The 23,203-nt window shown below is 43.4% G+C and overlaps 1 protein-coding gene across 6 annotated transcripts in view; it reads left to right on the forward strand.

The window, feature by feature from the left end:
• Positions 1 to 1,179: 1,179 nt before the first annotated feature.
• The window catches only part of MYOCD (myocardin), a 204,830-nt gene continuing 182,806 nt past the window's right edge, over positions 1,180 to 23,203 (forward strand). For 3 of the 6 annotated variants that reach the window (XM_070739762.1, XM_070739764.1, XM_070739763.1), the window contains exon 1: positions 1,283 to 1,523. The gene's annotated coding sequence lies outside the window, so the exon portion shown is untranslated. Of the gene's footprint in view, positions 1,524 to 22,172; positions 22,358 to 23,203 lie in introns of all 6 variants that reach the window. The other 3 variants (XM_070739760.1, XM_070739765.1, XM_070739759.1) reach the window with 3 other exon arrangements.

A 23,203-nucleotide genomic window follows, 5' to 3' on the forward strand; every position in this document is an offset into this window, starting at 1 on the left:
TTATATGCACTTCACATGTGCTGTGTGCTATTGTTTGGGGCAAAAAAACCCTACTCCCTGTGGCAAAAAAACATGGTCTCTGGGGTCATGCGCCCCCTGTGGCATTGCTACATGCCACCCCAGGAGGGGGAACCCACCCCACTATTTGAGAAACACTGTCAGCTCACCTAGCAGAAGTGTTCCATGTGGAAGCCTAAGGACACTAGCTAAATGACACATTTTTTGAAAAATTCTGACTGATGATACAGCTGTTTTCAAGAAGTGAAGATGGAGGCTATGTTTGGAATTCAGACTTTGAACCTGGAACAGGGAATCCCCTGATTTATGAAAGCCATAATCCATGTTAAAGATTTAAACTGGTTTTAATGTGAAGTCCCTCTCACTGGAGTACTCTGGAAATGGCAATTCAAAAAGAAGAGAGGGAGATCAATATTAAAGATAGTCTGCACCAAAGTTAAGAAAACCAGGAAGAAACCACCACTGATTAAATTGGTAATATACATTCTGGTATAGATAGAATCTATCTCAAGATCTGAAACCAAGTGCGTTCTCCAGCTTTTTTTTTTTTTTAATAAAAACCTCCATTGCACTTTCTCAAGAACATCTAGGAGGATTTGTTCTGAAGTGATATACAGCCTGTAGTTGGAAGGAAAGGCTTTCTTTATCATGGTGCTAGCATGGCCCTGTACACCGTGTTGCAGTAAGCACATTCTGCCCATGGCTTACCCCTCCCTCCGCCCAAAATGCACAACTTGGACTTGGCCTGTCAGTGACTCACCAGACCTGTTCAGTGTCCATGGCTTATGCCAGTATTTTCCTTGTTCTGTTTGCTCCATGGGTCAAAGGTGACAGTAAGAAGGTCTTTGTAACAGTATTGGCAAGGACACATGGCACATTTTTGCACACGATGGACGCCATGTATCTGATATGGGGCAACTTCCAAACACTGAGATTAAGCATCGTTTCTTTTCAACAGTTGAAGAGTGCATAAATTCATAGCTACAGCACAAAACAAAAGGGGAGGGGTAGGGGAGAAAAGGGGAGGCAAAAAAAAAAACCCATGTAGGCTTGCTATGATATACATGTCTTGACCTTGATTGTGAGCATGTTATTCAACAGAAACGCCCCTAGACTAAACTATAATACTCATAAAGATAGAGCAACACATAGCTGAAATGTGTGGCCAGAAATCCAACCCCTCCCCCCCTCTTTCAGTCAGGTTCGCAGCACTAAGTTGTCTGACAGGATATGAGAGTTGGATTGTATTTATACTGTTCGCGTTTGTTATATAATTAAAGGCCTGTAGAGTAAAGTGAACAAATTGCCAAGGGGGGAGGGGCCCTGACATCAGATGAAGCTGTTTTTGCAAACGCCAACATGCGTTGCTTCCTTTTTTTTTCTTTTCTCTATTTTTTCAAAGTGAAAGCAAGCAAGCATGCATTCAGGAGTAGAAAAGTGCAGTTCAAGCCCATGACTGTACCTAAGAAGTTAAGTCTCACTATGTTTATGGAGGTAACTCTCAAGTAAGTATGTCTATGATTGCAACATTTACAGCACCTTTTTTTTTTTGTAGTGGTGGATTATTATGTATTTTGCATTAATTTCTGGTTTGCACAACACACAAGCCATAAATATTGTGATTTGGCTTAGCATGTGGTCCAAACCTAGACATTACACTATATTTAAGATGTATTTTATAGTTATGCCTTGATTTTATTTAGATTAATTTAACATGCCTGAACCCAATGTAATCCCAGTTTATGGTTCAACCATCATTAGTCCAATCTGCTTTATTCTCTTAACTATGGGCACTTGTAGTAGGTGGAATATGGATTCCAGCAAAAAGATTCTTCTTTTCTCCTAGGTCTGCATCTGCAGGATATCTATTTTTTTTTTCATTGGAAAAAAGTTAATAGAGTTGTTTGCTGAGAGTTATTGGTTAAAGACGAGAATTGGTAAATTGTGGTCAGCTGTGGGGTTTGTCATATGATCTTCATTTGATAAGAATATTATTTATAGTTACTGATTTTTAAGTGTTAGCAAATAGTAATTGATAATAATTGCATATTATCAGTGCAAATAATGATATTACTGTGTTAAATGTGAAAATGAAATTGATGGATTTTGATTGAACAGATTGCTGTTACTGATAACTTGGTACATCTCTAGATTGTTCAAAGATCTGGTGAACATTAGATTCTCCACCCATGGTAATTCCAGTCAGTTTCTTCCTTGACTCACCTTCTTCTTTTATTGTTGTACTGCTGGACATTAAAGAGAGAAAGCAAAAGGCTGCTGATTATCAATGGACTTTCAGGACTAATGGGTGGGAAGCATGAATAGAAAGGTTCTGTTGCATTCACATCTTCTACCCTAGCTGTGTGGTTGAGAATGAACTATGAGATGCAGGTTCTTCCCTTCCTGGTGACATTACTGTAAGACATCCCACCCACCCCCCACCCTTGGGCTCTTGAGGAGATGGAACAAAAGAATTTGAAACTACGTGGGTATCCAAGGGTATTTTTGGAACCCCAACGAATCTGTTCTAATAATGGAACTTGTTAGGATATAGAGGTGCCAACGAAGAACGCACTTCTGGTGAAAATGTTTCCGTTGCAAGTCTTGCTCCCTATTGAGAAAAGCCAATACCCTTCATTCTGTCAAATGGCACTTAACTGCTGCCATTTCTCTGGAGGAACGAACATTTGTGTTATATTTTCCAATAGCAAAAACTGGGGTCACCAGGGTGTCTGCTGTTTCTAGCCAAATCCAGATGGGGTTTTCCTATAAACAAGTGCACACAGAATATTTATACAGGCAGTGGCACCTGACGCCTTAGCACTCAGGACATTCTATTGAGTAGCCACTCATACTATAAGTCACGGCCGTGCGTTAAGTAAATATTTTAATATAGCCATGTCACTGTTTATTATGGAATGGCGTAGGCCCAAATGCTTGCCTAATGCTTGGTTAAAAAGTCAGTTTACACCATCCTTTACAGTGAATCAAAGAATGCATAAACGGGACTCTTTTGTTACTCAGAGCTCTGTTTACTTTACTTTTCTGTAAACCTTTCGAAACACTTGCTTATAAGAGCTGATAGAACCCAGATTTTCCCCTGTACCAAAGGTGTCCTTGATGTCAGTAAGGTACCACACAGAGTAATCAATGAAGTTTCCACTGAATAAGCACCAGCCTTATCCTCTGCCCCTCCACAGCTTTGTTTAGAAAACAGAGCAAAAGGAAAGAATGAAGATGAACTGAAGACTGAGAACTTAAAAAAGAATAGCAGCAAGGCATTGGCTGTGACAGTTGCAAATGCCATGGCCGAAGCAGGCTGGTGCTGGGGTTGGACAGTTTGCAAATAAATTCTCTTATTGACTACGTGAAGCTGGTGCTGTGTATTAAGCATTTTGGAATGTATGATAAATACAGAGATAGAATGCATTTTCAAGTTGGTAGCAACTTGACAGCCAGTATAGCATGGGTTCTAAACATATATTTTGCATTGCAAAAGATACTTCACTGAAGTTTTCTGCAAAATCAGTGGAGTTACCTAGGGTTTTTTAATGCACTAGCAGGTAGTCCTGAATGCTCCAGGGAAATCTAGCATATAGGGCTAATGTTATCCTGAAATCCTAAGGTATTCTTGTGGATGTCTCTAGTTGGGTCTCTAGTTACATTGGTGCAGATCTGTTTGCAAATGACAGCGCCGGACTTACCCGGCAGGCAGGCTTTGCTGGAGGGACCGGGAGACACGGTCCCTCATGGCGGCCGCCATCTTGGATCCCGGGCGAAGTCTCGCGATGCGAGACTTCGCTCGGGAGATCGGGGCCTGATTGGCCAGGCCCCTGATTGGTCCGGGCGGGGCCTGCTTGCCCTATATAAGGGCGAGCAGGCCCGGGGCTCTTCCTTTTCGCCCGGACCAAGCTTCAGAGCAGACGTTCGTTCGTCTGCTTGCGGCGGCCATTTTGTGTGGCGACCTCGTGCGAGGCGCCATTTTGTGGCCTGTGGGGTGAAAAGCCTTCTCTCTTCATCAGCGGAGCCAGCATCGGCTGGCTCCGCTCCGGTTTGGAGCCTCATTGTTCTGATTAAGGGGGAGGGTGGTGCTGCCTCCTGGTGGCCTCGCGGGCGCGCGGGGGTCGCTGGGGATCGGGGCCTGGGATAAAGGCCTGGTGTTTTGGGCCTTGTTGCCCTCGGGGATAGGGGGGAATTGGCTTCCCGGGGGGTTTTAGCTCCGCTTAGGCCTGCTATTTGGAGCAGGCCTTGTCCCAGTGGTGCAGGGCCCGTTGGGGGAGGGCTTTGTCCCGCCCTGTTCCTTATTGTATAAAGGTAGAATTTAGTGGCATGGCCCCTAAGAAGCGGCCAGCTAAGGCCCTCCAGGCCCAACCTGTGGTGCGGCCCAGGAGGGCTGCCAGGCCGTCTGCTCGGGCTCGGGCGGCGGCAGAGGGGCCCCCGGGGGGGATCCCGGTGGGGGGGGTGGCTGGGTTTATGCCCACGGTCCCTCAACCCGAGGTGTCCCCTTCTCTTTCTTGGGCCAGGGTCCTGGAGCGGCTCGACGAGTTGGAGAGGTGGAGGTCGGGGGCAGGCCCGGAGGGGCTTTCCCCGGCTGCCACCGCGGCCTGGGGCGCAGACCCCGAAGAGGAGTCGGTCCCAGCTGGGCAAGTGGCCCATGAAGTGCGGATGGCGGGCCCCGGACAAGCGGGCAGCACCGGACAGACGGGCCATGCTGGACAGATGGCCCAGCATGGGCAATGGTCATCGTTCCCGGGCCCAACCAGGATGGGCCCACCGTGGATGGCTTCGACCCCCTACGGGGCAGGTGAGGTTGCACCACATACAGGCACATCTCCGCTCCTGCCCATTCAGGGTCCTGGGTTCATCCCGCCAGCTTTGGGGGGTGGCAACAGCTTCACGGGGGCTGCTGCAGGCACCTGCGGTCAGGTTTGGTCCCCGCCGGCTCCGCCAGCGGGGGCGCTGGGGGTGCCTGTCCCGCCTGGGGCGGGGGTGGGGGGTTGGATTCCTCCTCCACCGGCCATTATGCCACCGGTCCCATTCATGTACCCGCCTGGGCTTGGGGTGCTGGGCTCGGGGGCCACCACGGTGTGGGACCCGTTCGCCAGCATCAAGCCTGGGGCCATCCCTTGTGGGTTGCCCGCCACACCTTTAGGGTACCATCTGCACCCCTCAGTTAAGGAGGCAATCTGGCGGGGGGAATACGTTGATTTGTTCTCCCTCCTGAACAGGGAGGTCCCTAAACAAGATAAGGAGATTGTCCCTGGGGAGAAAGTGAAAAAGACAAAGGTCACGAAATGCTTCAGCTCGTGGCTGTATGCATTTCTGACCTTTGCGTCGGTGGTCATTCAGAGGCAGCCGGAGAGGGCCGCTGCCTTGTTGAAGTACATCGACCTGATAGCGAGGGCCCATTTCGAGTATGGGGGGACCATATGGAGGCACTATGACAAGGGCTTCCGTATGCGCATTGCTCATGAACCCTACTTGCCCTGGAATATGGTGGTTCCGGACCTGTGGTTCCAGGCCACTCATATGTCGGGGAAGGAGGGCTGTGATAGGACCGATAGCGGTCACTTTATGGAGGAAGAGCCGGCTACGCCCGCGCCGGCCAAGGCCGTGGCGGGGGTAGTCGGTAAAGGGGCCACTCTCGTGTGTCACGAATTTGCGGCGAAGGGGGCGTGTTTTCGCCCCATTTGCCGGTTTCGACACGCCTGCGGAAGTTGTGGGGGAAACCATTCCGCAGCCGTGTGCCCCCGCCCCAAGAAGGGGATTGAAAAGAAAGGCTCGGGCCCCCCAAAGCCTCCCCCAGCTGCTGGGGGAAAAGGGGCCCAGCCCAATTAATTTAGTGGTGCTTGAGGGTTGGTTGGGCGACTACCACCCTCGCTCGAGAGCGGCCGCTCTCTTGCTAGGTTTTTCAGAGGGATTTAGGATCCCTTATCAGGGTGTTAGGAAGGCCTTCATGTCTGACAACCTTAGGTCGGTTGTTGGTCATGAAGACATTGTTAGGGAGAAGATTGGGAAGGAGGTTGCCGAAGGCAGGGTCCTGGGGCCCTTTGCGGAGCCGCCCTTCCCGAATCTTCGTGTGTCTCCCTTAGGTGTGGTCCCCAAAAAGGCGAGTGGTGAATTTAGGTTGATTCACCATTTGTCTTTTCCAAAAGGGGAGTCAGTGAATGATTTCATTCCTGACGAGCTGTGTTCAGTCCGGTATGCGTCCTTTGATGCGGCCGTGACTATGGTTAGGAAGTGTGGGGTGGGAGCCCTTATGGGTAAATGCGACATTAAGTCGGCATTCCGGCTCCTCCCCATACACCCAGACGACTTTGAGCTGTTGGGCTTCCATTTCGAGGGGGGCTATTACGTGGACAGAGCTTTGCCCATGGGGTGCTCTGTCTCGTGCTCTCTTTTCGAGAGTTTTAGCACCTTCTTGGAGTGGGTGCTCAGGAGACAAAGTGGCCTGGGTACGGTCGTTCACTACCTTGACGATTTCCTTTTGGCGGGGCCTGCGCATTCGGAGCAATGTTTTGCTTTGATGCGGGACTTCGAAGCCCTTTGTGCTCAATTAGGGGTGCCTTTAGCCTCTGAGAAGACCGAAGGCCCCGCCACCAGGATTACTTTTCTGGGTATTGAATTGGACTCAGAGGAGCAATCTTCCAGATTGCCCCTAGAGAAGTTGGTAAAGATTAAGCGGAAGCTCGATGAGGTCCTGGGCTGCCGGAAGGTGACCCTACGGCAGCTTCAGGAACTGGCAGGCATTCTTAATTTTGCCTGTCGGGTAGTTGTTCCTGGAAGGGCTTTTTCCAGGAGGTTGTATGATGCGATGAAGGGGCTCCGTTTGCCCCATCATCGTACCCGCCTTTGCGCCGGGGTCAGGGCTGACCTCGGCGTGTGGCGGGATTTTTTGGATAGATTCAACGGGTTGTCTTTCTGGAGGCACGAGCTTCTGTTGGAAGCTGAGTTGCAGCTCTGCTCTGATGCCGCGGGGACTTGTGGTTTCGGGGTAGTGTTAGGTGACCAGTGGTGCTGGTCGGCATGGCCTCCGGAATGGAGTGCCACTTCGTTGGTTAAGGACCTTACGTTCCTGGAGCTCTTCCCCTTAATAGTGGCCTTAGAGCTTTGGGGGGAGCAGTTTAGGGACAAGACTGTGCACTTTTGGTGTGACAACCTAGCGGTTGTCCATGTGGTGAATGCCCTGTCCTCAAAGAGCGACAGGGTCATGCGGCTTGTCCGCCATTTTGTGCACAGGTCCTTGTCCCTAAACGCATTGTTTTTGGCTAAGCATGTCCCCGGGTTAGATAACGGGGTTGCTGATGCCTTGTCCCGTGGTCAGTTGTCCAGGTTTCGGACCCTGGCCCCGTGGGCCCGAGAACTGCCAGAAGCGTTCCCCAGCCACCTCTGGAGTCTGGGAGGGATTCAGAGTGGTGGAGAGGCGAGGCATCCCGGGCAATCTCCTTGTCTGTAGCGCCCGGCACCCTCAGGGCATACCAGCGTGCAGGTAAGGAGTTGTGGGAGTTCAGGCAGGGCAGGGGTTACCAGCTTAGTTGGCCTGTCCCTGTAGAACAGTTGGCCGAGTTTTGCGTCCAACTTAGGCAGCGTGGCCTATCAGTTAGGACGATCCGGTCTCGGTTAGCCGGCCTCGCCTTTCTGTCCAAGGCGGGGGGGTTTGCAGATCTTTCGGGTGACTTTCGCATCCGGAAGATGCTGGAGGGCTGGCTTAGGGAGCAAGCGGGGGCCCCAGGTGACACTCGTCAGCCCCTGACGGTGGAGCAGCTGTCATCAATCAACGTGGTTTTTGGCAGTCTGTGTTCCTCATTGTACGAGGCCCGTCTTTTCAGGGCAGCGGCTTGTGTCATGTTCTTTGGGGCCCTTCGGGTCAGCGAGGCCATGGCTTCGTCTCAGGCTGACACTTCGCTCCGGGCCTTCCAGTTCGCTGATCTGACCTTTAGGCAAGGGGGGGTGTCCCTTGTAGTGAGAAGGTCTAAAACGGATCAGCTGCACAGAGGGGTTGCCTTACAACTTAGTGCGGCCACCGACCAGTCGGTGTGTCCGGTGGCCGCCCTACGGCTTTATTGTGGTATGAGGGGGTCAGGTCAGGGGTACCTGTTTAGGCATTGTGACGGTACCCCTCTGACCCGTTTCCAATTCTGGGCTTTAGTATCTAGGGCGATGGCCCAGGTGGGCATGGATCCCGCCGGTTATGGAACGCATTCGTTCCGTATCGGCGCCGCCACTAGTGCGGCACTTTCTGGTTTCCCGGCCCATCGGATTCGGGAGATCGGCCGCTGGCGGTCAGCGGCATATTTGGGTTATGTTAGGCCCGCTGAGGATCCCAGGCAGGGCTTAGGCTAGGTAACCTCTCTGTGTCTGTGTCCTCTTGCAGGTCCCCAGGCTAACACGAAACCGACGGCGCTGCTGTGTGGCCACAGCATGATTTTCTGGGCCGGCCGCGCGGCAGCCAGGAGCGCCATCGGGACCCACCTGTCCCTGGGGCGGTGGGTCAACGTTACCTGGATGGGCCGGAGAGGTATGCGGTGGGAGGGTCTCCTACCGGCGTTGCTGGGCGGTCAGCATTCTGTGGCTGCGCCCGGCAATATGGGGGGCGGCTCCTGGAGTCGCGCCCAAAGGGGTCTGGGTGGGCAGCGTCCTGTGGCCGCACCCAGGTGGCTGGTATTGCACTTAGGTGGCAATGACCTGTGCATGCTGGGAGGCCTGGCGCTGCTCATCCAGGCACGCGAAGACCTGCGAAGGCTTCGTGAGGTCTGGCCCACCACGCAGGTGGTGTGGTCAGACATATTACCTAGGATTGTGTGGAGGGATGCCTCTTCCCTTAGGGCCATTCACCGGGCTAGGAGACGGGTGAATAGGGCTATGGGGAAAACGGTTAGAGAATTGGGTGGAGTGGTAATACCTCATCCCCTTATATCAATAGATAAGCCATGGCTCTACCGTAATGATGGCGTTCACCTGTCTGACCAGGGGAACGCCATCTTCTTACAGGACCTGCAGCGGTCTCTGCGTGAGCTGGCGCAGATAGAGGGGGGAGTCGGGGGGCCAAGATAGAGATCTGACCCCCGCTCCTGTGGCAGGTTAGGGGCGGAAAATTGGGTGGTTTAGCAACCGCGCGTTCTCCCTTGGGCATCTTTGGGGATGATTGACAGGTTCACTGCAAGCTCATGGAGGGAGTTTCTGCCTGAGCAGCTGGGGGGAACCTGTCTTTGGGTCCTGCACCTTTAATTCCCCGATTCGGGTTAGCCGGTGGGACCCCCCTCATGCACAGCATGGCAGAAAAGGTCACAGGTGACGGCCTGGCCCTCACCTGGACCTTGCATCGAGATACGCCCATGTGTTGCCCAGGAATGTTTACTGGCATAACGTCATTTCCGCCCCGGAAGTATTTGTTTGACCCTGCAGGTCCAGTTCCGGGTCATAGTTGTTTATGCTAATTTATGCAAAGTATTTGAATAAATTATGCAAATTTATGTTAATAAAAATGACCCAATTTTAAATGCAGCTCTGGTGTCCGTGTCGTTACTCCGTCTCTCCAGCAATGACAGCGCCGGACTTACCCGGCAGGCAGGCTTTGCTGGAGGGACCGGGAGACACGGTCCCTCATGGCGGCCGCCATCTTGGATCCCGGGCGAAGTCTCGCGATGCGAGACTTCGCTCGGGAGATCGGGGCCTGATTGGCCAGGCCCCTGATTGGTCCGGGCGGGGCCTGCTTGCCCTATATAAGGGCGAGCAGGCCCGGGGCTCTTCCTTTTCGCCCGGACCAAGCTTCAGAGCAGACACCCGCCCGCCCTCCACTATTTTGCAGTGTGCTTAGGGGTCGCCCTTAGGGGGCCGAATGGGAATTTTTTGCAGTTCTGCCTCTTAGCTGAGCTGTTTTTTCGCCCATTCCACACTGGGGTGATGGCTGTGCGGTTAGGGGGTGCTTGCATTAATTAGGTTAATTGGCTTACCTTTGGTCATTTGGGTAGGCAGGTTAGGGGCGGAAAATTGGGTGGTTTAGCAACCGCGCGTTCTCCCTTGGGCATCTTTGGGGATGATTGACAGGTTCTCTGCAAGCTCATGGAGGGAGTTTCTGCCTGAGCAGCTGGGGGGAACCTGTCTTTGGGTCCTGCACCTTTAATTCCCCGATTCGGGTTAGCCGGTGGGACCCCCCTCATGCACAGCATGGCAGAAAAGGTCACAGGTGACGGCCTGGCCCTCACCTGGACCTTGCATCGAGATACGCCCATGTGTTGCCCAGGAATGTTTACTGGCATAACGTCATTTCCGCCCCGGAAGTATTTGTTTGACCCTGCAGGTCCAGTTCCGGGTCATAGTTGTTTATGCTAATTTATGCAAAGTATTTGAATAAATTATGCAAATTTATGTTAATAAAAATGACCCAATTTTAAATCCAGCTCTGGTGTCCGTGTCGTTACTCCGTCTCTCCAGCAATAAGTAACCCTGTATGATCAATATGCACATTTCTTTTGTTTAAACAAGAAGTAGAATATGAAGTATTCTTTTCAGAAACGGAAGGATTCATTATTGATTACTGTTTGTCTTTAATGTTAAGAGATTGGTGCAAATGTAAAATATGGAAAATCTATTTGAGGTTTCCAATTGCAAATATAAAGATGGTTTTAATTCTGCCTACAGTAAATCTTTCTGAGCTGGACTGTTCAAAACTATAAATATTCATGGTATGAATGAACCATGAATCTGTTTAAAAGGATTAAATTTACCCCCGCTTTGATTGCCTGGTAAGAGATTATATGGAATTGTGTGGGGCTTTTCCTCCTTCCCTCCAGATTAGAAGGACATTCTTATCCACAGAAATCATATTTGTACTTTTAGAAATGTTTAACCTTCATATTTAATATTTTATTTGACTTCCTTGGCTTTTCTTCTCCAGACTCACATGTTTTGATTCTACACAGAGTTAAGTTGATATACTCTGAAAGGTTTTAACAATATTATGCTTTGTAAATGTTATTATATTCTTTTAAGCATGGGCCTGCTTTAGAGATACTTTTGAAATAAATAATATTTTATTTATTCCTGAAATACAAGGCCAGAAACTGATTTTGCTCCAGATCACATATAATCTATAATTACTGAATTAATATTTGTTTGAGGGTTGAGATTGTTTTGAGATGTCAAAATCGTATACAGCTCTGTTATATGTGATAAATGAATAGTGTATAGTATCTTTGAGGGTAATCATCTTGCTATTAAGATAAACAGTTGTACAGAGTTAAAGTTAAATGAATATTTTTAAAGAAATGCTGATTTCTCTCTCACATACACGAGACATAGAAATGCCCCTTTCACAAGGAGAAATATTTTTTTTGCCACCTTGAAATAGTTTTGTTAACATTATGAGATATGTATCAATCTCCTTCCTAAACAAAAGCAGGAAGTTATGTCAACATACTCCAGCAATGCATAAAAGCATACATTTTCATTCTGTAGCAACTGAACAAGTCGGAAGCAAAGGGTGGAACTGTAACAACCACATAATGCTTTCAAGGAAGGTATAGTTATATGTAGGTGGCATCCAAAAAAATATCTATAATGAATATATACATTTTGCATTTTACATACTGTATATTCAGGAAATTGAAAGCATCCCCATATTTACCATTTGAAATATTAGCATATGCATTTATCCATAGAATCAGAGACTTTAAGTGGTTTTGATTAAGGAAACCTGGTCTACTCAATTATGAGATGGAGCATACTGCTTTCATTTTTGCTTTTCATCCCCAATCCAGGAGCTTTCACAAGTAGTCACTTTCGCAACAAACTATCTGTGCATTGAATTTATGTTTTACTGACAAAGAAATCAATTAGAGGCTTTTGTTGCAGAATATGTGGATGTTGAAACGAATTTCTCCCATTTCAGCCTAGCATATTGTGTGAACCTAGGTTTTGTGCTTAATTTATGCATTAGTGGCTCTGTATGATTGCTATGATAATTGAACAATGTTCTCAATTTATACTTTGCAATTTTAATCAATTTTCTTGGCTTACATGAAAAATTAATCATCAGGCTGAGTTTTCACATTGTGCAAAGGATAATGTGGTTTGGAATTACCACCACCACCACCACTACCATCATTATCATTATCACCATCATCTTATATACAGTATAAATTGTCTGCACATTTGATATTAGAATCCAAACCCGCAACTGGAATTAGCAGGATGCAATTACATGCCAGCTTGCTTAGATATACATTTATTTTATTTATTTTTTTTATTTTTATTTTGTCAGAAAATATACAGGATAGCAGGTATTGGTATATACTTAAACATAAACAAAGTAAATATAGATAAATGAGGGCAGTAGGATAGGGACAGTAGGCATGCTGGTGTGCTTATGCATGCCCCGTAGAGACCTCTTAGGAATGGGGTAAGGCGACAGTAAGGTTGTTGGGGTTGGGGGAAGAAGCCACAGAGACAGGTAGTGCATTCCAGGCATTGATCACGCTGTTACTGAAGTTGTATTTTCTGCAGTCAAGTTTTGAGCGGTTACATTGAGTTTGAATCTATTGTGTGCTCGTGTATTGTTGCGGTTGAAGCTGAAGTATTCATTGACAGGCAGGACATTGTGGTAGATGATTTTATGAACTACATTTAGATCAGATCAAAGGTGATGTAGCTCTACATTTTCTAAGCCCAAAATTTCAAGTCTGGTGGAATAAGGTATTCTGTTGTGAGTAGAGCAGCGGAGGACTCTTCTTGTGAAATATTTCTGGATTTGTGAAATATAACTGGTCATTGTGGTCTTTCATTTATTCTTTGAGTAAAAATGTATCCCTTCATGCTGCAAAGTTTATGCCCAGTCATCTTTCTTTGTAGAAACATTGCCCGTAGTCTAGATGTCACAACAATTGTGGTGTCATAGGACATATGCTCCTGTGAGCAAACTGTGGCTTCAGCCAAAACCTCATTGTAAATATCAGCCCAGGCATGGAAACTTAAGAGAAAAGGTGGCTAAACATGGATGATGTTTCAGAGGAGGGACGTGGGCTTGGAAGCAGATCAAGCAAGAAGCCTGACAGCTTGAATGAAAAATATAGATTGCAATGGCAGTAACATCTAATTTCAGAACCAGGGTGGTCATTTAGGTAGCAGTGCTTACTCCTCTCTAGTTTAACTGTTCTTTTACATGGAACTCAATGTACTCATAGGATAGATTGCACTTGGCTCCTCCGAACATCTGCTTCTGCAGCTGAAGCTGCAGGTTGTGTACCATTTGAAAACAGGGGTTCAGAATTAGAATTATAAGAATAAGAACAATAAGAATTACTCTTCGGGGTGAGGGAGGGTTCTAAAGTAGCCAACAGTTCACTTTTATTGTCCTCCGATATTAATGATAGCAGTAAAATTTAGCAATGCATTATTCATACCTTGCTTTAAAAATATTTACAAAAATTACTGAGGAGGTCCAGTAATTATGTGTCTGCCCTCTGGAACACCAGAGGAGAGATCTTGACTTTCTTCTTTGTGGTGTTCCCTTGGGTTTTGAAGAGTGCTGTTATACTTAACCCCAGTCTACTCTTTTCAAGGCTGAACGTTTCCTATTTTCCAGCCTCTCCGGAAATTAATTTCTAGTCACTTAATTTAAAAACTATATTTTATCTGACAGATGACAAATTGTACTTGCCTTTTTTTTTTTTTTGCAGTGACATTGTGGTAGTGTTTCTTACTGCAGCCAACCATTATCTTTTTCCTGTATCTATTTATTTTTCTAGTCAACATCATTTTGAATTTTTATTTCTCTCTTCTAGTATATTTTCACTCCACTCCAAATGCTGCTAAAAACTGAATATTTTTCCATGTTAGAGGAAAAATGAGGTTTCCCATTGAATTTTACTGGCAAATTCCTATTTTGAGGCATTCGGTGAGATTGTTCCTTAGGTCAAGGACATGTGTGATATTCCCCCTTATTTGTTTAAAAAAAAAATTATTTTCATTAAGCATGTATTAGATAACAGATATAAGTATAAACATGATTATAGGTACATGAAATGGCTGCAAATAAAAGGGAATATTATGATGAGGATGGTAGTAGGCACAATGGTGTGCTTATCCATGGCCCTTCTTTTAAAAAAAATATTTTTTCTCCACAATTTTATATATATAAGCATACATATACCTTAAGAATATGTCATTAATACACACATTGAAGAATACACACATTCTCCAATCAATCAGAATTCAAAATCCTATTTTAACACCTAATTTTGCTGTTATTGATCGGTCTGTTTCTTTCTTTTCTCCACACACCTCTCTATCTCCTTCACTTCATCTTACCTTCTTTCTCCTTCTCTCCCCCTTCCTATCACCCTCTGCTCCTTCCTTTCCCTCATTCCCTTCTACTTCCTCTTTTTCCTTCTAAACCCTTCCCTGAGTAAGTTTAACAGACTGTTAGCATTTTCCCATCCTTCTTTGGATTATCAATGTTGCTTTTAAACTTCTTATTGTTTAACATCATAACTATATTGTGAACTCTTTATTTTAGGTATATGTTATTAGTGTAATGCTACTTCCTTAATCTGATTCTGTCATCTATGTTTCCTCAATTTGTTTTCCATTTTCTTTTTCTTTTAATCATGATAATTTAATCTCTATCCAAATTCCTTTTCTATCCACTCATAAAATTTCACTCATACATGATAATATTCTGAATCTTCCTTATCTTTAAGTTTCACTTAAAAACACCCCTTAAAGATCTCTTAGGAATGGGGTGAGGTCGACAGTAGATAGTCTAAGATTAAAGTTGTGGGGGTTTGGGAAGAAATCACAGAGTCAGGTAGTGCATTCCAGGCCTTGACAACATTATGAGCTCATAGTCGGCTTTTCTAAAGTTATACTTTGGGATGCCATCATTATGATCATCTTTGTAAGTATATTGTATATACGAGTCTACGGAGAGGGGCGGCATACAAATGTAATAAATGAAATATAAGTTGAGACAAAAGTAAATCATGCTATGGTCACTGTTGGAAAAGGTTTCATTTATTTGTCAATTAAAGATTGAGTTTAAACTATTGCAGGATATGAGATCAAGATACTTGTTGAGTCTAGTGTTGTTTGTAACTAGTTGATCCAATCCCAGATTTGTAACAGCATTGTACATGTACGTATTGGTTCTGTTGTACATTCATTTAGGGTCGAATAAGAGGTCATCAAGGAAGATAAGAGGGTGTGGGCAAAAGGCTGCCCATGTTAGTAGTGAAGTTAGTTTGTTCACATGTACAACATCATAAATAGGGGCTCTGTAACAGAATAAGAAGCAAAATGCAGTGTTTAGGGATAGCTTGCATACGATGATCTTAGGAAGAGCAAGCTCACATGTAAATTGAATATTTTTTAGATTTAGTGATCTTTTTATAAAAGATAGCATACCCTCAGGGGTGGGCAGCAGGCAGGATGGGGTGGTACGCAGTTCCACCGGCAGAAATGAAGATGCGTGCGCAGCTCCAGCTCACCAGTGCCAGTCTCTTCCTGGATTACCAGTCTCGGCTCGGCTCTCTCTTTTTCCCCTCCTGCTGCTGCTGCACATGCCTCACTTTTTCCTCTTTCCTCCTTCCTGGCCTCGGATGAGCTTCCCTCTCTCCTGCCCGACTCCCCTGCAGCCTCACATGGCCACCTCCTGAGGCCAAGAAGGAGGAAAGAGGAAAAAAGCGAAGAGCGCGCAGCAGCAGGGGAAAAAAGGAGAGTCGAGCCATGCTGCACCAAAGAAGTCTGGGTGGTCTTTTTCCCCTTGCAAAGCCCTCAGTCCCCCCGCAGCTGAGATGAAAAGGCATTGTGCGGCAGCAATAACCTTGTGACTCTCCCTCGGCTTTCCGATATTTTTAAATCCCCCTCCCATCCTCCTCCTTGGAAAGCAGCAGGGAGACCAGCACTGGCAGGAGTTGTGGGGGGTCTTTTTCCTCCCCCATCTTTTATCAACAGCTGATCAGCACCAGGGCCTGAGGTGGGGGGCGACCCAGGAAGTAGAGAGTGGGAAACACGAAGCAAATTGTCAGCAAGCAACACTGGTGAAGTTGTAAGTCGAGGACTTAACAGTTGATGATGATGATGATCATTCAAGCCACTTCTACCCAGTCACATGACCAGCAAGCCACACCCACAGTGTGGCAGTAAAAATTCTGGCTGCCCATTACTGCTCCTTCTATGGATTTCATGGTTGGACCAGTAAAATGATAGTCTCTTACTGTGGTAATGGAGTCTGGAACACTGGAACTTTTAAAGAAGATGTTGGATAAGCAACTGTCTGAAGTAGTGTAGGGTTTCCTATGTAAGCAGAGGGTTGGACTAGAAGACTTCCAAGGCCCCTTCCAACTCTGTTGTTATGATTATGATTACCTTGCAGCCTCTGCTTTACAGGAAGCATTCATTCATTACTCACAATGGACAGGCAGCAGTTTTCAGGGCATATCTCTTGTAGGAGCAGCTATTGAGAAAAAGAGTTTTTCACCTTTTACAATTTAATTTAATTTATTCAGTTTAGACACTGCTCGACTCTAAACCTCTGGGCAACTACATTAAAACCAAACAGAGTAAAGATAGATTATCAAATGAATATCAATAAAAATAAAAACTGATGACAAATCTGGCTACCCATGTCACACCCTCAAACAATCTAGTGATGGCCCCAGACACACAGGCCAGATATTTCATGTGTTGGTCTCACACACACACACACACACACCAGTTTAGCGAAGGGGGGAAAGTCCTGATATGTCACATGACACTGTTGTGATGACATGAATTTGACATCCCTGCCCTAGCCCAAGACCTGGGAAAACCACCATACTTTAAAGCTTTCTAGAACATAATCATAACAGAACACAGCATTTCTCTTCACTCTTTTATACTCCATTCTGTTTTCACTGTTAAACTCCATTGGCAAATTCTTATTTGTCCTCTATATTTGTTTGATTGTGCAGATGGTTCTTAAATGATAGCAAACCAATGCCATGCATGTCAATGGTGGCAAGCCACAACATTTTGGGTGACACACTAGCATTTACTTACACTAGACAATAACTATTCTTCATGTTCTCACATGAGTTATGGATGCCACAGAAGCTTTTGCATGACCTCCAGACCCTCCAAAAACCATGGGATGGAGCCATGAACCTGGGCAGCTTTTTCAGCCTCCGAAAATCATGTGAGAATGGGGTTTACTTTTGCATGGTTTTTGGAGGTTGCAAAAGAACTTTCTTCAAAGCTACTTTAAGATGGAAGACCTCGTGCAACCCAGAGCATCCTCATGTAAGCTACAGGTACCTGCCATCAGAAAGAGAATAACTCCTGAAGATAAATGTTATGCAGCAGATCCTGAGGAATGCTGGGGCACAGGAATAATTGTGTTGTTCCCCAAGGCTCTTGCTTCTTCGAGAACAACACGAGGCATCATTTTTAAGTGTCAGTGGTACGAGAGTTGAAGTCAAGGCCAGGTCTCTACTTCAGACCACACCTTGGTGATGCTGCAAAGTGTCACTGTTCAAGGTAGCCTAGTTGGAGATGAGACAGAAAATTGTTTCTCTTTTGTTGGTCTGTGTTTGAATGAGAGTAAGAGTGAGTGAGTGAGAGTGAGAGTGAGAGTGTGGAGAGAGAGAAAGTGAGAGTGTGGAGAGAGAGAAAAGTGAGAGTGAGAGTGAAAGGGGGGAGAGCCAGCAGAATCAAGTTATCCAAATCTTTTCCAAATTTTTGACTTGGTAAGTCCTATAGGTTCATCATCACTGCACTAATACTGTTGTTATTGCATAACTCTTATTATGCAGTTCTCTTACAGCAGATTGACAATTCCTCTGTTTGTTTGGTTTCTTTAACTTTCTTTGAAATAACAGCCTGATATCATTCCTTTCAGATTTTAAAGTTGGGTTCATACATTATATGCAATATCTCTCACATCACTTTTTTAATTTTTACCCCTTGAGATTGCCTGTGGTTCGGTTTTTTAAAAACTGTGGCATAGTCACCTTACATTATGAGGCTGGGAAGAAATGAGAACTGATTTGTCAGGTGTAAAGTAGACATCCAATACTACAATTTCAAAAGGAAAGAATACACCTCAAATTTCTCTAAAACCAGAAGAGGTTGTTGATTACTTACTGTAAAGCACTGAAAAAAATGCCATCGAAGTAATGATTACTCTGCAAACTATAGTTAATTAGATTATTGAAATCCCCACTCTCTTTAATTTAACCTGCCTAATGAATTTGTTGCTCCTTATGGAATGCCATTATTTCTAAAAAGATTGCTACAATATAATTGAGGTGCTATTCTTATTAATTAAGGAGATTATCATTTCAGACTGTCAGTGACATATCTTACCTTATTACTTTCTCATGTTTTAAGTGAACCATCTGATTTTGTCTCTTATCCAGTTATAATCCTAAAAATTTTAAAAAACATGCTGTGCATTGTTTTCAATTAAGCCTTGTTAGAAAAATCTACTTCTTTTAATCTTCAATGAAGTGAATTTGAGAACTGAGCTTCTCGGGACTGGGAAACCCTCAGTCTCTTTGCTGATTTAGATTTGGAGAACAACAACTTCTGGAAGATCAGGTGTAATTTTTATTAGTTCCAAAAGAATGACGTATATATATGTGTCTTCTTCTATATACTGGATCTAGCTTTATGTTATTGGGGGAAAAAACCTTTTAAACATTTATTCCCTGCTTATTCTCAACATAGTTCTAGGCTATTCACAATGTCAATAAAAATATAGAAGTGCATATTACCACAGCTGCAATAGAAATATTTAGATTGAAACAGTTGATAAAAACAAAAGTAGAATCATGCATTGAGGATTTTCCTCGAAAGAAAGATCTTCACCAGCTTATAGAGAGTTGCTAGGGAAAAGTGGGATAGATGTACTGGAGACAACGATTGAAACATACCTTTATTTAGATTAACAATGGGGACTACAAATTAAAAATAGAGTTCTGATAGTCATGGTCTTGTTTGCCCAAACAAGAGCTCTGTTTACAAAAAAAAAAAGGCTTATTGATTTTAGTGGGCTTTCTCTCCCACTAAGTTTTAATTATAAGATTTTCATGTACACTTGGGGGATATACATTCTGTTGCTAGGAAAGGAATATGTACTTTTAAATTTACTTATTCTTGCAGGTAAACACTACTGTTTATCCTTGTTATTAGAATAAAGATTCTACTTTATGGTCTGGGCTTGTCTGAATGAAACAAAAAATACCTAGCGCCCAAAAGAAAGAGGGGAAAAATAACAGTTTTACAGTGTCACTTTTGCAGATAAATTGATTACCAAACTGCTACAATAATTTTGTAACCCACTCAAGTTTTTTTGACTACCAGAGGATTTGTAGAAGTGCTACTACTTTAGTCCTGATTTTTTAAAAGTGCTATTTTTCTTTGTTAAAGACAGTTTTTCATTAAATAAGATAATTTCTATTTGTACTTGTTCTCACTACCAGTGCCATTTGAAATCCAACTATTGCAGGTATTTAAAGGCATGTACAGATTTTTTGGTTCATTGACCTATAGAAGTGTCATAGTTCAGTGGTACATTATAATTGTGGACTGCAGATGCACAGAGAACGATTGCAAATATTGTATATCTTCCATCTCTATCAGTGGTACATTATAATTGTGGACTGCAGATGCAAATAATTGCAAATATTGTGTGTCTTCCATCTCTATCAGTGGTACATTATAATTGTAGACTGCAGATGCAAATGATTGCAAATAGTGTGTGTCTTCCATCTCCAGCAGATTGATTACCACTTAGAGCTAGAAGAACCACTTTAGATGGACAAAATAGATTATATGACTCTTGTTCTTGAGGATTTTAAGTCCTTGCAGCCGCAAGCTCTGTTCACGGTACCAGCTTGTATGCAATTGTTCTAACAGTTGTGTTTAGTATTAATTAAAAGTCATTTGTTACTAAGGGGTAGCATCAAAGTGGTCTTATTGCTAATAGTGGAAAGGGAGAAAAATCTCTGTCATTTTCAATGTTTTATTTTTGTATCCATATTTGGAGATTTGCATTTAATTGTGAATATTTGCTCTAAGACAAAAAGTGCTTACTTAATTGTTGTGAGCAAAAAGAGAAAAATCAGTTCTGCGTTCACAAATTTGTCTGATTTATTGGACAGAGAAGAACAAACAAGTTTATATTAAGAGAAGAAGGGATTATTATAGGGTAGGTTCTTTTTCTAAGGAACCCTATATCCTCTTTCCTGTTAGAGTCCTTTATTTGAAGACAGCCCTGTCTGTATACTTAGGATGCAATTTGACTTTGTGCTGTTCTCTGTTGTATGTTTTCTGTACGTGGATTAGTCAAGCTTAGTGGAGTGTAAATCCTTAATCCCCTGGCCTCTGCAATATATTGTTTTCAATTTCTCGCAGGGCAGCACTGCTCCATCATGTAATTTTAAAGTACCATATTTATCTGGGCCAGATTTTTTAAAAAAATGATATAATTTTAAATTTGGCATCTTCAAGCTGCCTTTGTTTTAACAGTGTATAATTCAGTGAATTTTAATGGTGTCTGTATTATGTGTGCATGTTTATGTTTTTCTACGCCATTAATGACATTTTTTTTTTAAAAAATATCCATATTCCTAAATAGATTTTTGGAATACCAATTGGCAACAACAGGAAAGGGCCAAGGGGTAGTTTCGGGATTATTATTTTTAAAGTTGATTTTGCTATGGACACCCCCCACCCACCCACCCCCGAGCTCTTGTCTATAACGAGCTATAAGAATCTTTTCCTCAATTAGCAACCTCAATGGTAGTTTGCTTACTGACTTTCACTACTGGTGCACATTCTGCATTTCACTTGATTCAAAATGCTGTTGTTGATTTTAATGAGCATGCATGAGGGTTAGAAATTGTCAAATTATGACCTTAGCAATTTTTTTTAAAAAAAATTGTTTGACACCTTTCATAAAGACCATGTTCTTGGAGCATAGGGACTTTATGATATCAAAGGATGGCGCATAATTCTTCCCCCCCCCCCCAAAGAAGAGAGGTTGTAAACTCTGCAAAAAAGAAAGATAGATTTAAGTTGTTGTTATTATTATTATTATTATTATTATTATTATTATTATTATTATTATGTCAGTACAACACAGCAAACGAGATCACTATGCTGGATTTTGTATTTCATCACCAGTCAGGCGCTTCCCAAGCACCTAGGACTGCGTGATGTAGCGGCGAATTATGTTTGTTGATCCCAGTAAAGTGGCCTTTTGCAATTGACAGATGGAGATTTTGTCAATTCCAATGGTTTTCAAATGTCCGCTGAGGTCCTTTGGTACTGCGCCCAGCGTGCCAAGTACCACTGGGACCACTTTCACTGGCTTATGCCAGAGTCGTTGCAGCTCGATTTTTAGATCTTCGTATTTCACTAATTTCTCTAGCTGCTTGTCCTCAATTCTGCTGTCTCCTGGGATTGCGATGTCGATGATCCATACATTCTTTTTCTCCACGATCACAATGTCTGGTGTGTTATGCTTCAGAATTTGGTCAGTCTGAAGTCAGAAGTCCCACAGTAGTTATTATTATTATTATTATTATTATTATTATTATTATTATCATCATCATTATTATAGAATGTTCAATTGTTAATGCTCAAAGAGGCTTTAAATAATATGCAACTCTGTTTCACTAAACACAATCTACAAAGGAATTTCCTTAGCTGAGTCTGCAGCAGCTAGAATTCATGGGGGAACAGGGATTCCCCTCAGGTGTCCTTAGGGCGATTTGTTAACCTCAGAAAGTTACAGATTATTATTATTATTATTATTTTACAAAAATCTGTCCGTAGGGAGAAATTAGGTAACCTCTATTCAAGTCATGTCAAAGCCGAAAGTTTTCCCTTGGTCAGGGAGCTGCCTTGCTTAAAAGTTCCATACAACTCTTCCATCTTTCCTGGAAATGGCTAATGCAGCTATTATATGATTCCCCTCAACTCTGCACTAATATTAACAGGAGAATAATAACCTTCTTTATTGACTACAGCCAGAAACATTCTTCATATTTTTATTATTTGATTTTTTAAAAATTTAATTATCAACTTTACATACTTTTGAAAGTGATCAAGATTCAGCTGCTTCATTTCTTAAATTCTTCTTCTTTGGACTTTTCATGCCTTCTTTTTAGAGATCTGTTCTATTATATGAAAATCTAAGATTGATAAAGAGATTGAAACATCGAACAAGGAAAGGTGACTTTAATATAATCTTGGAACAGGTCTAAAGAAGCATAATTCTAAACCAAAGAACCAAACAGGTGAATATATCAGGAATTGCTCCATAAAGTCAAATTCCACAAGAGAAATCATGGAGGTATGGTTTACTATTTAGCTATAAAAATATTCTATAACCTCTAACACAAATATTTGGTGATTATTTTAGTGATGGAACAATTGAGTGTCAAATGAGCAAGGGTTGAAAGCCAGAGGAATCACCATAGGTTAAAAGAAAAAAGGAGGATCCAAGTAGACTTATTGGAATCTAGCAAGAAGTTTTAAGATTCTTTGTTGTTTGCAAAGGGATCACCCCATGTGGCTAATTTTCAGAATCCAAGTAATTGAAAATTCAAACAAAAAGTAATTGGAGAAAGAAGCATTCAATAGGCATTTTGTACAAAATTTTAACAGAAGAAAATTCTTCAACTTTGAAAAAACAGCCTGCAACCATCATATGGAACATCAGTAAATTTACCAAATTGCTTTATTAAGGCTGCCCTAGAGAATTTAATTTTCCACACTCAGTTATTATCTAATAAGGAAAGAGGATAACCATGATTACAAGCATAACAGTTTTAACAGTATTTTAAATCACACCTACAGCCTATTTTTTTCATGTAGTAAAAATATTTTAAGTTGAAAATGTTGAGTTTTCAGCCCCTCTAAACACAAGCACATTATAATAATTAAACAGATTGGCCATTTTCTAGAACTATTGTCAGCGGAGGATAGACTTCTGGCCTGCCTGTATTTCAACCCCTTGGACAATCCAGAAAAACTCTTACTGTCTAAACATCAGCTTAAAAAGAATAAATACTTATGTATTTTATCAGCAACATTCTTTTGAGCATAATCCCAGGAACCCAAACATGCTACAGTAAACATGCAAAGAATGCAATAAGTTTCATCCATGTAGTTCTCTCCTCTCTCTGTCCCTCCCTCC

Source organism: Erythrolamprus reginae, chromosome 2 (genome assembly GCF_031021105.1).
Source record: "Erythrolamprus reginae isolate rEryReg1 chromosome 2, rEryReg1.hap1, whole genome shotgun sequence".
Lineage (NCBI taxonomy): Eukaryota > Metazoa > Chordata > Lepidosauria > Squamata > Dipsadidae > Erythrolamprus > Erythrolamprus reginae.